This window comes from Mesoplodon mirus (genome assembly GCF_964341445.2).
Source record: "Mesoplodon mirus genome assembly, contig: HAP1_SCAFFOLD_701, whole genome shotgun sequence".
NCBI lineage: Eukaryota > Metazoa > Chordata > Mammalia > Artiodactyla > Ziphiidae > Mesoplodon > Mesoplodon mirus.
Window position 1 is genome coordinate 169,500 of NW_028295332.1, and position 14,523 is coordinate 184,022.

The 14,523-nt window shown below is 36.1% G+C and overlaps 2 long non-coding RNA genes across 3 annotated transcripts in view; both read left to right on the forward strand.

Annotated features, from left to right (window-relative positions):
• Window positions 1-14,523, forward strand: part of LOC309797543 — a 73,803-nt gene that overhangs the window by 38,463 nt on the left and 20,817 nt on the right. The window lies entirely within an intron of this gene.
• On the forward strand, window positions 2,106-10,449 carry LOC309797544. 2 transcript variants are annotated; one of them, XR_014292696.1, is made up of 2 exons: window positions 2,106-2,731; window positions 10,353-10,449. It is a non-coding gene; the product is annotated as an uncharacterized lncRNA (long non-coding RNA). The 2 variants fall into 2 exon arrangements; XR_014292697.1 differs by lacking the exon at window positions 2,106-2,731 and adding an exon at window positions 6,184-6,546.

Here is a 14,523-nt window from a genome sequence, read left to right on the forward strand (position 1 = left end):
GTCATGGTCCATACGTGGGTTGGAAAAGAATTTCCAGGCACAAGGCAGAATGTAAAGAAGATAGAATTTATTAGAGGAAAGTGTCTCTGCCAGAACAGCAGGCTGACTTCCTAGTAGTCTGGGGGAGTGGACCCCAAACATGTGCTATTGATCAGTTTTTATAGCCAGAAAACAAAGGAATGCTCCAAGGTGAAAATTTCGTTTACTAATTGGTCGAGGCACATATACTTTCCTTCTATAGGGTGGCAGTGGGACAGGGAAGATGCCTTTTCTTATTTGGGACAGGTCTCATGGCCCAGCTGGGCTCAGGAATTTCATAAGCATCACAACATGGTGGGGAGGGCAATTACGGGTCTGATAAGGGGTGTAACGCTGACACTTTTTCAGAGAGGGTTGTCCTTTGTCCTTGAAGCACCATTGTCCTTGGAGCACCACATCAAGGATATGTGTCAGACTGTTATCAATATCCCTTGAGGAGAAAGGGATATAGACAACACTGTTTTTCAATCTATTGTTACTTTTCTTGCTTGACTGCTTTTCCTTTGTTTCTGAATTTTGTCAGTTCTGTAATCATTAACTGCTCTCTGGAAATCAAGGGAGGCCTAGGAGACTAAAGCTTTGTTCTACAAACAAGAAGCAGGGAACACTGGGAGTCTGTCACTGGGAAGGCCCCACAGGATCCTACTCAGTTTCACAATCATGAATAAAGTTGTTTCTATGAACGTTCATGTACAAATTTTGTGTGGACATATTTTTCTAATTTAAATTCCTAGGGGGTGAAATTAGGGGGTTGTATTAATGCCGAACTGTTTTCCAAAGTAGTACATCATTTCACATCTTCTTCAGGAATGTATGAGACTTCTGGTTGTTCTCCATCCTTACTAACATTTGATGCTATCAATCTTTTTAATTTTAGTCATTCTAGTAGATGTGAAGTTATTTGCATTGTGGTTTTAATTTTTCTTTGATGACTGATAATGCTGAACATTTTTAAATGTTGCTTATTTACCATTCATGTATCTTCTTTGGTTAAGTGTCTTATTAAATTTTTTGCCCAATTTAAATTAAATTGTTTGTCTACTAAGTAGTGTTTTAGTAAAAGCTGGAGAAGAAGCAAGTTTGGCTGGATTACAGAAAACAAGGGGGAGAGTGGTAGGAATGAGGCCAAGAGAGACATGGGAGAAGGGGAGAACAGATCAAAAAGGACTTTGAGGCCTTGGTGAGAACTTTGGATTTATTGTAATTAAATTGAATTCACTGGATGATTTTGAGTATAGAGTGGCACAATCAGGCTTAAATTTTAAGGGACCACTTTGGCAGCTCTGTGAACAGGCCAGAGGAATGGGAGTAAACACAGGATAGACCAGGAGGTTATTGCAGCAGTCAGAAAGAGAGAAACTGGTTAGTTGCAGTTCTGAATGACCTTTCCCCTCACTCTTGTTCCTGACATTCCAAACTGCATAATTTCAGATGTGGAAGACTGAGAAATGTCCTGGATTTTCTCAACAGAATAGTGACTTACTCAAGGCCTTTAAGTGGAACACACTCTACTGAGGGTTGAGAGAAAGCTGACAATAGTGGCTTGCTTAGCTTAACTCAGTGGTTATGGTTGTTCGTTGTGGTTGCAATATTATGGTTGTGTGACTCTTTGGTTAGTATTCACTTTCTCCATCTTGGAATATACGTTTGATGAGGATGGAAAAATTATCTCTGTTTTTAACTCACCACTGTAGCCTCAGTTTGAGCACAGTGCCTGCCAATTAGCATTTAGTCAATGGGTTTTTTTGTAGGGGAGTGAATGTGTGTATGTGTGAGGGAGAGAGAGAAGAGGGGCAGAAACAGAGAGGGGAAGAGACAGACATAGGGACAGGGGAACAAGTGCATATTGCAAAAGAACAGGACAATATTTTCTGTGAGTAGAATGCTCAGAGCCTGTGTACTGTGTTCTTTTCTACTTTCTCAGGTTAGATTGATCACTTCATAAATTTTCTTTATCTTATCCAAAATGAATCTACATTTTTTTTTCTTATAAGTATAAAGAAAAAGATTTTTGGGGGGGGGAATTTTTAATGTCTCACTACAATTCAAGTGCCATACATGTCTCTTTCTATTATTTGTATATCTTGAAAATATACCAGCATTATTGTCTAACACAAAGGAGGCACTAAATAAAATTTTTTCTTTGAAACATTGGTACTATAAATTATAAGAGACAGGAGCCATGTTTTCACAGCTCTGTTTCTTGAGCACCCAGCCCAATGGTATTGTGGAGATGGAATAACAATCACCATGAGCACAGGTCAGTGCTGACAAAGGGACTTGCTTTCTCTCTAAACCATTTGACTTTGTTGGTGCCCAGGGCAGGATGCTCCAAAATATGCCTCAGTGGAATATTACTTTGAATTAAAGTTACTGAAGAAATGACTGATGCAAGAGAGACACACTGACCTTCCTATCTGTCTCCATGAAAGCAGGAAATTAGTATCTCATGTGAATGGTGCCCTCCCTGTACCAGGAGGTAGAAAGACATCATTAGCACCAGAGATAGGGAATGCAGGGTCAAGAAGGCTGTATAAACCTTGTTACTTCTTTAACTCAAGAAGGTTGGCAGGGACATTTCTTCCTCCTCAACAGCTGACAAGACAACCAGGAGGCTGGCTAAACCCTGCTTCCCACCACAAGACTGCTGCAGCTGAGAGATCCTAGGACACATGACAAAGGCCAGCAGAAGGTAAAATTTCTTCTCTCCTCAACTTCCCAGGCCTGTAAGGTCTGGTGGGAGGGAAAGTGCTTAAGAGTCTCCTTTTCTCTATCTCTAAATTTAGATTAGCAGAAGAAAATACTTATGGAGCAAGATCCTTGTGACATAGAAAATCTGGTTTTTGGAAATGAGTAATCTCGTCTCAGTTTTTCTTAATCCTTTCCTCCCAGAGACAGTCACTGTTTTTCTTTGTCTCTGTCTCCTGAGTCGTGTTTCATAAGAAGAAAGAACCATAGGGCAGAATACAGGCATAGGCCCTATAAGCCTGCTGTTTGAGACAGCCTCACAGACTGGTGAGTTACCAGTTCTCTCCAGTCCAGTGCCTATTAAGACAAACTTTGCTGTCAGTTCTCTATATAAAAACTGGATGAGATTTTTCCTTCTGTATTTTTCTGTGTCCTGAGAATTTGGCTTTTTGTCCAGTGAGAATATTCTCTCTGGTCTCCACCATCTGGATGGTGTATTTACTGGGGTGCATCTGGTAACCAGTTGAATTGACTGGGGTTCTGAGACACAAAGTCATAAACAGCACACTCTAGTCTTGTTGTGCCAGCTGTCAGAGGAGTTTGTCCTAAGGGGACCCAGTCCATAAGGGGCCTTTGTTGTTTCAACCTTCATTGCCTTGTTAGTGTTGGAAAAGTCCCATTCCAGCAGCATGTGCCTGATGTCACAGATTAGTAGGTTTGGGATCAGAGGTGCCTCAACTTCCCAGGAGAGACCAGGGACACAGTTTGCATTATACCACCCTTACTGCCTGTGCAATGAAGGCCTTTGCTTTCTTAGATTATCCTTGGAAATGAATTTTCACATTATAGGGGCTATATCATCCGTGCCCTCTCCATCTGAAAGTGTGCTTATTTCATCCATGGTGAGGATTTATTCTAAGCCTGAAAAGTTACCTCTGGATCGTTCCATAAAAAGGCTTACTGATTTGAGTCACTATTTGAAATTAATGAAAGGTCTTACTCCTCAATGGCCAGATGATGGATCCTTTATATTTGCTGTATTTAAAAGATTCCCTTCTTGAGAGCTCTCATCATAAACAGCTGTCATATTGGTATTTATGGAAGGATCAAATTGAAAGGAAAAATCATGTATAACAGCTAGCCTTAGGGAATCGTTATTAAGATGAAATAACAGAAATTAAAGATCCAACATGAATTCCCCTTTTTAAGAAAAATTTTAAAAATTGCCCCATCTCCTCAGCAATTCCTTAGGCCCTCCTACAAATAATTAGGAAAAGATCAGTTGGAAGCCAATATTCAAGAGCTAATAGAAACAATTATCTTTGTCTTCCAAATCTCTACAAAACCAGAAATGCAACTTAGGAACAAGTCAAGGCCCATTTATCTTCACCAACCCTGAAACCTATTCCTCTCAAATTCTTGTAGATATTATAAAAGTTGAGGATAATTGGAGCAAAATTGTCCTGTACTTAAGAAGAAAAAGTTTTTAAAATAATAATTACCCTGAGACTTATGATAATAGAAAAATACACTCCAAAACTCACAGAAGAAAATTTACACTTTTTTCTCTGTCCCTTAAAGTTATAAATCTTACCATGTCTTTGAAATGTAAACACAGCCACATTGCCTGAGACTGAGCCCAGATTATCTCAATTGTTAGAACCTGAAACTAAAATTTAAAGAAAAAAAAGGAAAGAGGTTTTTTTTAAAACAAAAACCACCAGAAAAACCCTCTCTTGCTCAAACTCTAAATCACAGTCTCCTTAAAATTGTTTATCAAGGGCAAGTACACTTAAAGGGCAAGAAGACTTAAAAGTCTTCTCCATAAATAATAAAAGACTGTAGCTATCTGAGTGAGTAAACTTAATTTATTCCAACAAGCAATATAAAAATTCTCAAAAATATAACAAAAACGAATACAAATATTTTTCAAATTCACATGATCTAGGATAATTTTTGGTAAGTAAAATCTAGTTCAGGTTTAATGGTTTAATTAATACAGACATATCTTAAGAGTTATCAGCATTAAGTATAATAGCTTTATGCTATGTAGTTTTACTAAAAGTCAAATAAGCTCATGTTATCTCTTTTACAAAATTTCTCAGAAAAAAGTAATAATAATAATAATTTAAGATGACGGCTAACACTACTTTAACATCTTATGAAATTGTCATGAGTAATCTGAGTGATTGTTAAGAACAAATTAATTAAATAGACATAAGATAAGAATTCTTTTAGGTAAACTTTTTTTAGCAATAATTGTTTTTGCTATGTCAACTTAAATAGTTTTCTAAATGTCTTTGAAAAATTGTACCCTTAGAGTTTTGCTAAGTTAAATTAAATGAATTGAATGTCTAGATCATTTCCAACTAAGACAAAATACTGAAATATTAATTGCTGAACGAGTCTAAGTTTACCTACTTTTGACCTCTTATTACACACTAAATATGTTTGGTTCTATTAGTAAACATGTCTTGTGCTTCATTAAAAGCTTGTACTATGAAGTAGAATATGTTTCTAGAAATTATGAAATGTATTTATAAGTTTGCCAAGCCACAAAATACTTACACAGTTCATAATTTTTAACTTTATCTTTACAAAAAAATTAAAGCTTCAAAGGATTAAGAATTGTAAATAATAGATGTGGTTAAAGCTACTAGGAATTATAAGGAAATTAGAATATATTTTGGGGTAAGAAAAAGTGTAAGGTATGGAGATGTTTTTGTTAATGTAAAAACTTTGTTAAGTGATTTTTGTCCTAAAGCTGATAACTTCTAAATGGGAAAGAGAACAAGGGACAAATCAAAATGGACAGAGAAAGTTGTAAGAGGTTTGTGAAAAAGGAATCTTTAGAAAGGAATTTTATGTGTAGTCAGATCTAAAATTGGAATGAATTTAATAAAGTGATTGAGTTTTAATATCCAAAGTAAGCTGGTAGAAAATTAAAATTTGTTTTTTCTCTCTTTTTGCAAAATTTTCTTAATTATTGGTCTGCTCTTAATGAGAAATTGTAAACAAAGACTTTTTTTTACATTCAATGTAATCTGTCTAGCAAAACAAATATTGTACATTTCGTCTTTATGAATCTTTGATAATTTTGAAGAAAAACTGAGTGCTTTCAATATTAAAAGAGCTAAGTCTTTTTACACTATTTAACTATCTGTATTTACATGTGAATCTTTGTCACTTTGATTAAATTGTTAACTAAATATTAATTCACAGTGACATATGATCATATTTGACAAAGTGTTTTAAAACATTTTTATTTTTGAAAAAGTAGATTCTCCCCCAAGTCAAATTCTAAATGAAGTTTTATTGACCTGGAAATAACGTTCAGGTTTTCCAGAGGCCCCTTGGAACACCTTAAAAGATTTGTTTTATCTTATTAGAAAAGAGAGCTATGAAACTCATTAGGCTTATTTGGTATGTTACTTACATGGGAAGCATTGCTAAATAAATGATCATAAACTCTAGGTTATATCATAAGGGTGAATGTTATTAATATAAATGTTCTCAAAAGTATATGAAATTCCTAAAATTGGATATATCCTAGTATAATGTTATCAGTCATAATTCTAGTTATTATCTTAAATGTTTTGTGTCACAGAGATAAATTTTCTTGTCAATTCCATTAGAATGAATCAAATTTTTAGTAATGGATATTTGTCTTTTATTACTTAGACAATGGTTTTACTCAGATGCTTTTACAAAAGCTTCCTGGAAATGTGTTTCATGTTCAGAGAAATTCATGGAAAAGGATCTAACAAGTATTCTAGAACACAAGTTTCTGATGAATTTCAAATCATTACACTGAACTGAGTAAGAATTTACAAAACCCTAATGGAGAAATTGATGGTTTCATAAAACTTCTAACAAAAGATCAAACAAAACAAGAATTAATTACATGGGACTAAGTAAACTGAAGAAGATGGTTATGATATTTTATGATTTTAAAAATAAATTTATTTATTTTATTTATTTTTGGCTGCATTGGGTCTTTGTTGCTGTGTGTGGGCTTTCTCTAGTTGCAGCGAATGGCAGCTACTCTTTGTTGTGGTGCGTGGGCTTCTCATTGCAGTGGCTTCTCTTGTTGTAGAGCATGGGCTCTAGGTGCATGGACTTCAGTAGTTGTGGCTCGTGGGCTTTAGTAGTTGTGGCTCAATGGCTCTAGAACGCAGGCTCAGTAGTTGTGGCACGTGGGCTTAGTTGCTCTGCGGCATGTGGGATCTTCCTGGACCAGGGCTTGAACCCATGTCCCCTGCACTGGCAGGCAGATTCTTAAACACTGTGCCACCAGGAAAGCCCCATTTTATGATTTTTTTTTCGTGGTACGCGGGCCTCTCACTGTTGTGGCCTCTCCCGTTGCGGAGCACAGGCTCCGGACGCGCAGGCTCAGCGGCCATGGCTCACAGGCTCATATCAATCAGTGTGATACACCACATCGATGAATTCAGTAAAGTCACAGAATACAAAATTAATACACAGAAATCTCTTTCGTTCCTATACACTAAAAACAAAAGATCAGAAAGAGAAATTATGGAAGGAATCCCATTTACCATCACATCAAAAAGAAAAAATACCTATGAATAAATCTACCTAAGGAGACAAAAGACCTGTACTCTGAAAACTCTAAGATGCTGATGAAAGAAATCGAAAGTGACACAAACAGATGGAGAGATAGACCATGTGCTTGGATTGGAAGAATCAATACTGTCAAAATGACTATACTACTTAAGGCAATCTACAGATTCAATGCAATCCCTATTAAATTACCAGTGGAATTTTTTTTTTAAGATTTTTTTCATGTGGACCATTTTTAAAGTCTTTATTGAATTTGTTACAATATTGCTTCTGTTTTATGTTTTTGTTTTTGTTTTTTTTGTTTTTTTTTTTTTTTGGTTGCATTGCATGTGGGATCCCAACTCCCTGACCAGGGATCGAACCTGCATCCTCCTCATTGGAAGGTGAAGTCCCAGCCACCGGACCACCAGGGAAGCCCCCACCAATGGCATTTTTCACAGAACTGGAACAGAAAAATTTAAAATTTGTATAGAAACACAAACCCCCAAATAGCCAAAGCATACTATGAAAGCAAAAATGGAGTTGGAGGAATCAGGCTCACTGTCTTCAGACTATATTACAAAGCTACAGTAATCAGTATGGTACTTGCACAAAAACAGAAATATAGATCAATGGAACAGAATAGAAAGCCCAGAAATAAACCCACACAACTATGGTCAATTAATCTATGACAAAGGAGGCAGGACTGTACAATGGAGAAAAGACAGTCTCTCCAATAAGTGGTACTGGGAAAACTGGACAGCTACATGTAAAAAAATGAAATTAGAACAATTTTCTAACACCACAGACAAAAATAAACTCAAAATACATTAAAGACCTAAATGTAAGACTGGATATTATAAAACTCTTAGAGGAAAATCCAGGCAGAACACTCTTTCACAGCAGCAATATCTTTTTGGATCCACCTCCTAGAGGAAAGAAAACAAAAACTAAAATAAACAAATGGGACCTAATAAAACTTAAAAGCTTTTGCACAGCAAAGAAAACCATAAACAAAACAAAAAGACAACCTACAGAATGGGAGAAAATATTTGCAAATGATGAGACTGACAATGGAATAATCTCCAAAGTATACAAATAGCTCATGCAGCTCAATATCAAAAAAGCAAACAACCCAATCAAAAAATGGACAGAAGATCTAAACAGACATTTCTCCAAAGAAGACATACTGATGGGCAAAAAGCACATGAAAATCTGCTCAACATTGCTAATTATTAGAGAAATGCAAATCAAAACTACAATGAGGTATCACCTCACACCAGTCAGAGTAACCATCATCAAAACGTCTACAAACTGTAGACTACAAAAATGTTGGAGAGGGTGTGGAGAAAAGGAGTCCTCCTACACTGTTGGTGGGAATGTAAATTGGTTCAACCACTATGGAGAATATTATGGGATTCCTTAAAAAACTAAAAATAGAACTACCATATGATCCAGCAGTCCTACTCTTAGGCATGTATCTGGAGAAAATTATCCTTCCAAAAGATACATGCACCCCAGTGTTCAGTGCAGCACTATTCACAATAACCAGGATATGAAAGCAATTTAAATGTCCATTGACAGATGAATGGATAAAGAAGATGTGGTACATATATACAATGGAATATTACTCAGCCATAAAAATGAATGAAATAATGCCATTTGCAGTAACATGAATTGACATAGAGATTATCATACTAAGTGAAGTCATTCAGAGAAAGACAAATATCATATGATATCACTTATCTGTGGAATCTGAAAAAATGATACAAATGAACTTAATTACAAAAGAGAAACAGACTCACAGACTTAAAAAACAAACTTATGGTTACTAAAGGGAAAAGGTATGGGGAGGGATAAATTAGGAGTTTGGATTCACATATACACACTACTATATATAAAATAGATAATCAACAAGACCCTACTGTATAGCAAAGGGAACTCTACTCAATATTCTGTAATAACCTATATGGCAAAAGAATCTGAAAAAGAATGGATATGTGTATATATATAACTGAATCATTTTGCTGTACACCTGAAACTAATTCAACATTGTAAATCAACTATACTTCAATATAAAATTAAAATTAAATTTAAAAAAAAAGAGATTAAAAAAAGAAGTGTCTTCCAATGCAAGGATCAGATCAAAGAACATGAATGGAATATTCCTACTGGGACGATTAGGAGGATAACACATCCTTGGTAGGTGCAGAGCCTGTTCACTTATCCTCTGACTTTCCTTGTTCCCTTTCTCTACTACATCCAATTAAGCAGATAAAAACTTTGAGAAAGCTGCCTCTTCCTTCACCAATGCCAAGCAGGACAAACTCAAAGAGCCATTTGTCTGTCTTCCTCTGATGTTGCTTCTTCATGTTTGAGCTATTGGGAGGAGAGAGAGGCAATAAATTCTCTTTTTAATAAAAGCAAAAAATAAAAATAAAAAATAAGCCTATATGGTCAGTCACAATCCTTGCTATACTTATATAAATAAGACCAAGTTTTTTGAATCTAGACTTATTTTGCAAACAAATTTGTCTTAATTTGGCTATCTTTGATAGAAATGAGGGTGATTTTAGAGAGAAAAATTATCTTTCGATAGAAACCAAAATACATATTGTGGATATTAGATTCTAGTGCTATTAATTTTCCTTGAAGTTTTGTTAATTACCTGAAAACTGGACTATATCCTGAATTTTTCTAGTTTCCTCCACTACCTGACTACAACTCTCCAAACTAGTGTTTCCAAATTTTCTCCCACCCTTTTGACTTGGAATAATTGAAACTAAAACTGCCTTTTTTTCTGAAGTCCTGCATACTGAAGGTAGATATCTTAATATAAACTTCAGAGAAATCTCCACAGCAGCTCATGTTTAGACAGTCTTCTTCGTTCCTGTTGCTATATGGACCACTCAGAAAGTTTACCTGAACATCTGATGGACATTCAAACTACAAAAGATGCTTTAACCCCGACATTTAGAGATCTTCTCAACTGTCTACCCTCAGAACTCAAAAACTGATATGAAATTTGCCTCAATTATTAACCTTTTTTTTTTTTGTCTCCATAGCAATGCCTCTTATTAAATACCTGATTGCTTGTACCGTAAGCTTAACTTCTACTTGGAAATACTGCTTTGGAAGAGAAAATTAAGGTAAAATGATCATATGGATGGACTCTAATCCAATATGACTTGTATCTTTATAAGGGGGGAATATTAGAACACAGACATGCACAGACTGAGGGGCAACCATGTGAGGACACAGCGAGAAGGTAGCCATCAAAGGAGAGAGACCTCAAAGAAACTAAACTTGATACTTTGATCTTGGACTTCTAGCCTCTAGATCTATGAGAAAATATATTTTTGTTGTTTAAGCCACCTAGTAGCCAGTGTGGTCTTTTGTTATGGCAGCCCTAGCAAACAAATACAATCACTATTAGGGAAAAAAAAAATCATGTGCTTTGTTATTCCAGTAGAATGATTTTAACACTGATTACTTCTTACCTTGAGATTATAAAAGACAGTGATAAACATTACTGTAGAGTATATATGAGTTGTGTCCTATGAAACAAAGGTAGTTAACAAACACCTCTCAGCTGTAGATGATGCCATGTGTTCATCTGATCAGCAAGAGGACATGAGTGGAAGGGAGAACCTTTTCTGCTTCAGACAAGCAACTTCCTGGGTTACCCTGAGTATGACAAAGAGGGCCATTGCTTGGGGACCAGGTCTCCAAGCAGTCACAACAGGCCTCAGGAACCCACAAGAAAATTGTGAAGGAAGAATATTACTAGCCAGGCCCATATGAATCTTTTCCTCCCATCACTGCTCTTTTGTGAAAAATTCTTCCAAATACACATTTTTGTCCCAAAATATCATGTTGGACGCTCGCTACTAGAAGCAAATTTTTCTAGCATCTCTGTTGGATGAATTTTCACACTTGCAAAATCACTCAGAAAAGAGTTCATCCTCCCAACACCTCCCCTGCGCCAGTGTCCCCCTAAACAGCATCTGACCACAATATGAAGGAACTTACCTCCCAGGTAAACAGGTGCTTGAATGTGATTTAATTATCTCTGCATCCTCTCCCTGGTCTCCCTGTGAAATCCAGTCACCTCTTTGCATTAAAGCATTTCTGTGAGAAGCCCTGTAAGGTGCTGGCTATTCTCAATTCTGTCCTGCTGGTTTCTCTGAAGTGCCTAGAAGCTGTCCTCTCCACACACAAACTGTTCTGACAAACTTCATTTGAATGATTTGGATTTTAATTCTCAATTTGCTTCTGTTCCTAAGCCTTAAGGCTTTTTTTTTTTTTTTTTTTTAACCAATTCAGAAAAAAGCATCATTAAAAAAAAGACAAGGTTGGGCTTCCCTGGTGGCGCAGTGGTTGAGAGTCCGCCTGCCGATGCAGGGGACACGGGTTCGTGCCCCGGTCCGGGAAGATCCCACATGCCACGGAGCGGCTGGAGCCGTGAGCCATGACCGCTGAGCCTGCGTGTCCGGAGCCTGTGCTCTGCAACGGGAGAGGCCACAACAGTGAGAGGTCTGCGTACCGAAAAAAAAAAAAAAAAGACAAGGCTACTCGCAGATCTAACATGCTAAGCTTTAACTTAGTACGTTCTTAGGACTGATGTTTTCCAAGGAACAAACTTTCTTGTTTCCTGTGCAATAATAAAGGTTTGTTATAAAAGTTAAGTACAAAAAGTGAGAAAAAATAAAAATAGTGGTATCTTCACAGTTGAGTTCTTAACATATTTTCTGATATATGTAAAAAGAAAAATTGGCAAAATGAGTACCAACATTTTAAAAAATAATAATTAAGCCTAAATCCCTGGATTTACCAATTTTATAAATAAGAAATAAGAAAGTAACATTTTATAAAATACAATTTTATGAAATATGATTTTATAAAATTTGTTTAGCTAAGTAACAAATGATTTGCCCACAAAACAGATTTAGCAGGTGGAGTCCAGGGGGCATATTCTACAAAATAAATTTATTGACACGGTAAAGGGTTACTAGCATAAACTTGTGGTGGGAATAAAAAGGGCAGTGACCTTCGTCCTGAAGTTTAGGAGTGACCCCTGAATTCAGAGATATCTGAGTTGAAGTGGTCACTGGAAACAAATGGTAGAGACAAATCACAGAGAGCAGACTGTATCAATTCCAGCTTCTGGACTCAGAGAAGGAAGGAAGAGCTTCAGATTTCACTGCAGAGAATGAGGCTGAGAAACGTTAAAATCAGATGCTTTTTCCCAGATCCAGGGGGCCAGCTAATGCACAAAAATGCTTAAAGCCACATAGGTATGTCACCTTTATTTCCTAGAGAAGATGTTAGCATTTTCTGAATCCTCATCTACCGTGCCTGGCACGCATTATTTTATAGCTTTCTGGAAGTTTCATCAGCACCACTGGTATATCTGTGGTACGATGTGTATGTGGAGAGTACAGAATGCAGGTCCGGGCTGGGGGCAACGGACTCTTCTAGCTACCACAGTGAGTGGTGCCCCTGCAAACCTGAGTAAGGAAGACAACTTGCCTTTGGGTGGGTAGTGTTACAATCTGCATGTCTCGGGGCACAAATGTAAAGACCGACCCTGTTCTGGGAATGATGATGATTCTGACTGACCTCAAAGGGGTAATTATGAAACCCCTGGATCATCAGGATCTGGATGTTCCCTACTTTTTCCATGGTGTGATCATGACCGAAAGTGTGGCTGTAGATATCTGGGAACATTTCCAGAAATGTCCTCCTGTAGGAGTTAATTATAAAGTCAATGTGTATAAAAGAGAAAATAATATTGAAACCTATCAAGGGGAGTAGATCTTAAGGGTTAATATTGTAGATGGACTACTTTGGAAAACATCTTTTTCCCTTGGAGTATTAAGAAGTCATCTCATAATTGCCATCTCTCCACATTTTGTTCTAGAGTGCCTGGTTTATTGATATCAGTGTGAGACCTGTTTTAAATAAAAATCTATTTGTAAAAATCCGGATCTGTAATATGTTCTAAATATCATTATAGTGTCTTTTAACTATAGATTAAAAATCACTTCATTTTCAACAAAATATTTTGATGTAAACATCAAATGTTTTGAAAACAAAGGGGATCTGTTTTTGTTGTTTTCTCTTTTATCTAATTTTTGTATCCATTTTGTCTGGGCATATTAAATGGTAAAAATATTTATAAGATTTGCACTAGGTGAATCTTCTTAAAAAAAAATACTGAAGGCCACAGAGTCTGGGAATATTAATATCTTTTTAATAGATTGATCCCCCTTGATTTCTTATTCTGGAGTAAAGGTACAAGTTTTTCCATGAAAATTAGACACACAAATCATCTGACAGAATGTATGACAGATGGAAAATGATTGATGGGAATTTTGCTTTAATGCACATTGTTCGTTGTAATTTTGCCCAGCTTAATGAACTGTGAATTAATAATGAGGAGCAACACATTCAATGTATTATAGTAATAAAGTGCTTTTATGGACATTTTTCATGTTTCCAGACTTTCTTGGCCACCCTGAACAATTTTAACTCAAAGGATTAAAAAATAATCGCTTATTTAACTGTGTTAAAATAGTCAACTTTGAAAAGGATATTTTCCTGTATGAACTTTTTCCTAATTGATTCCATTTTGTTCTGATCAGTAAACTTACCTGAGTAAGCTGCACTATTTTAAAAAAAGTGATCTGATAGAGTATTAGATGACATACATGACCATAGTCCATTGTTTTCTGATTCAACGACATAAGAAAGTGAAAAATTAATAATTATACATTTTTTAATTAGGAGAATAGAAAAACTAAATTTCTTGTAGAAATAAGCCCAAAGAGTCCTCGTGTCAGCCCTGCTCCTCTTAAAAGACCGTGACGCTGTAATACCAATGGATAATCTGGGAGAGAACCAGCTGTCATTAAAATAGATTTTACCAAGGCAAGGACAATAGGTTGCTTATTAGCAATGAGAAATCAGTAGTCTTTTAGAAGTGTACCCTTTGGAAAGTGTGAGCTATATAATAAATGAAAGCCTTTCATTATTCATTGTTATAAGCCAAATGTAGATTAAATGTACACTACCTTCAATTCAGATATTAAGATATCCTTCCCTCAGTAATTTTATGAGGTAACATGTATAATGTCAAGCATAGGCTAAGTCATATATTTTATAATCTTTCAAAAATTTTTAAAGCAATGTGTTAACCCTATAATGAATATAAAATGGATCCTAACTGCATGT